Source organism: Quercus lobata, chromosome 10 (genome assembly GCF_001633185.2).
Source record: "Quercus lobata isolate SW786 chromosome 10, ValleyOak3.0 Primary Assembly, whole genome shotgun sequence".
NCBI classification, from domain to species: Eukaryota; Viridiplantae; Streptophyta; class Magnoliopsida; order Fagales; family Fagaceae; genus Quercus; species Quercus lobata.
In genome coordinates, this window is record NC_044913.1 from 12,923,981 (window position 1) to 12,926,446 (window position 2,466).

General features: G+C 32.2%; 1 long non-coding RNA gene across 1 annotated transcript; it reads right to left on the bottom strand.

Moving 5' to 3' along the window:
- Positions 1-440: 440 nt before the first annotated feature.
- Positions 441-1,454, bottom strand: LOC115964146. The gene is made up of 2 exons (XR_004085991.1): positions 645-1,454; positions 441-537 (listed from the first exon to the last, which is right to left on the bottom strand). It is a non-coding gene; the product is annotated as an uncharacterized LOC115964146 (long non-coding RNA).
- Positions 1,455-2,466: the final 1,012 nt, after the last annotated feature.

Below are 2,466 nucleotides of genomic sequence, written 5' to 3' on the forward strand. Positions count from 1 at the left end.
CCTAGCACTCCCCATCTAAACAAGCTAAATTAAAATAAATATATAATATTACCTCCATTAACACATCGAAAACTAGACCCATTAACACGTCACAAAACCCATTATTAAAACAAACATTAATTTAGTACTAAGTGAGATAGGAGTAGCAAAATTAAAATATAAATAAGATAATAATAATAGCAGTGATAATAAGCCTTGGTTGAAATGTAAACCGCCTAAACAGCCTAGTGTAAGTGAAATAAAATAATAAATACTATAATTGAAGGTTTTTGGTCATTGAAGCTTGTGGAGGTACCCAAGGTTTGTGAAACACTTAAAGAGTCATGATACCAAGGGAGCACGTTTGGTACCAAGAGTCATGATAACAAAAAACAAGCAAAAAAATAAGATAAGCTAAAATATTTACACTAGAACCCCTTCCATTTTGCACATTGTATGAGTCAAAGTGGAACTGAAGGCATCCCTCATTCTCCTTGGAACCATTACCAAGTGAAGGAGGAGACATCCCCTAATTCAGATCGAGATTGAGGTTGCCACCTGCACCAAGTCACATTCACAGACATTTCAACAACTACAAATTTCACGTAAGTTTCACAGGCAACAAAGAAAATTAATATCCGGAAAAAAATTATAGGAATACCCACATGTTTTGCAAGGAAGCTTGTTTAAGTCATCCCTGGACATGCTTGTGCTTCCAATGCTGCCTCTCTCAACCACAAACGATGAAATTAAAATTAAAAAAGAAAAAGAAAAAAGAAATGGTAATAGGGTGATGCATGACACAAGTTGCTGCTTTGACAGTTTGTCTAAGTTTATAGTTAATGGTCTTTGGATGTGGCCTACTGACATGTCAGAAAGCTTTGAACAAAATCAATATAAACTTTGTGAAGAGCAAATTGATGGTGAGGATAGAGAAGATTGGGTGTTTGCTACAAATAAATCATATAATTGCAGGGATACGCAGTGTGCAGTTAGAGATGTGAAGCCTCAGAAAAGTGCTTTGAAGTAGTCTGTCAAATCCATAAAACAACAAATACACGTTTCCATAAAAACTAGGAACCACTGAAATTAACAAACATCTAAACTCCTGTTAATTTTCTGCTTATACCAAAATGAAAATTACCTCCAAAAAAGAAAAACAAATAACATTAAACAAAGAAACAATCATTTGGCATTCAACCAAATAGCCAAACCTTACTACCAAAAATTTGGGTCAACACTGAATCCTCTGCAGACTAATCAGGGCTAGTCACAGTATTCTATTTGGCATTCAATCCATATACAAAAAAATCATTGAAAGCACCAACTGTTGTTCCTAAGAACATAAAATAAATTTCATAATCTTCAAATTTAATTAAAAAGAGGACTTTCTCAGCACTAAAGAGCAAACCACACTCTACAACAGCATAGATAGTACTAGGATTCAATCATATATTTAAGTTCAAGCATTCACATAGAAATTTGTAACTTGTTTCTTTCACTAATCCTATCCATCCATCCATCCAGTACCAAACCAACATAGAAAAATCACATAAACACACTTTATTTTAATCAAATTACAAAGCATTTGCTAGTGATTTATACTTTACCCAGAAAATGTAAAAGCTTTACAAACCCAAATTTATACCTATAGCTGAGCCTTTTGTCATAAAATTTGAGCACTAGAGCAAAAAAAGCAATAATAAGAGACAATTGAGCAGAAGTAGCAAAATTAACATGCAAAGGAGACTTTTATTTAAGCGTGTTCATCCCAAAAATAAAATTTGTATGCAAAGCTATTTCCTTTTAAGCTTATTCATCCTAGAAATTAAAAAAAAAATAGAAAAGAAAAAACAAAATTAATATGCAACTGTGATTTTTCTTTAAATTAAGGTCAACAGTAATATACTAAAATCACAAACCAGAAAAACAAGAAGGGAAAAAAATAGAACATAAATTTTGAAAAACTGGCATAAAAAAAAAAAAAAAATTACATGAACGATGAAAGATTCAAATTCTGAACTGCAAAACGGATTGGCATCATGATTTTTATATATTTTTTTTTATAATCCATCAAATTCTAAATTTCCAAATTACACTAACAGCAAAAACAATAAATGAATAACTTCTATATCTTTGGTCAAGTCTTGCTCCCAAATCAAGGTACTGACAAAGCACTAATGCAATAAATTGGAGCAAGTTTCCATGTTCCAAAATCCTATCCACCTCAAAAGAAAACACTAATCAACGCGCAACAGAACAACCCTACAGGCCTCTTTGATAGCACAAAAAGTGCTGGAAGTGTAAGAACTAAGAAGGGAATGAATACTTTGAAATCTTGCAATACTATAAAAAATCTGGTCCTAATTCAAACCATCTTTACCTACATAAGAAGAGTTAGTTAACCTTATTTGACACCAGCAGAATCTCCATTTTCTTACATTTTCTCAACTGCCAAACAATATATTCATCACAAACAATAAACCA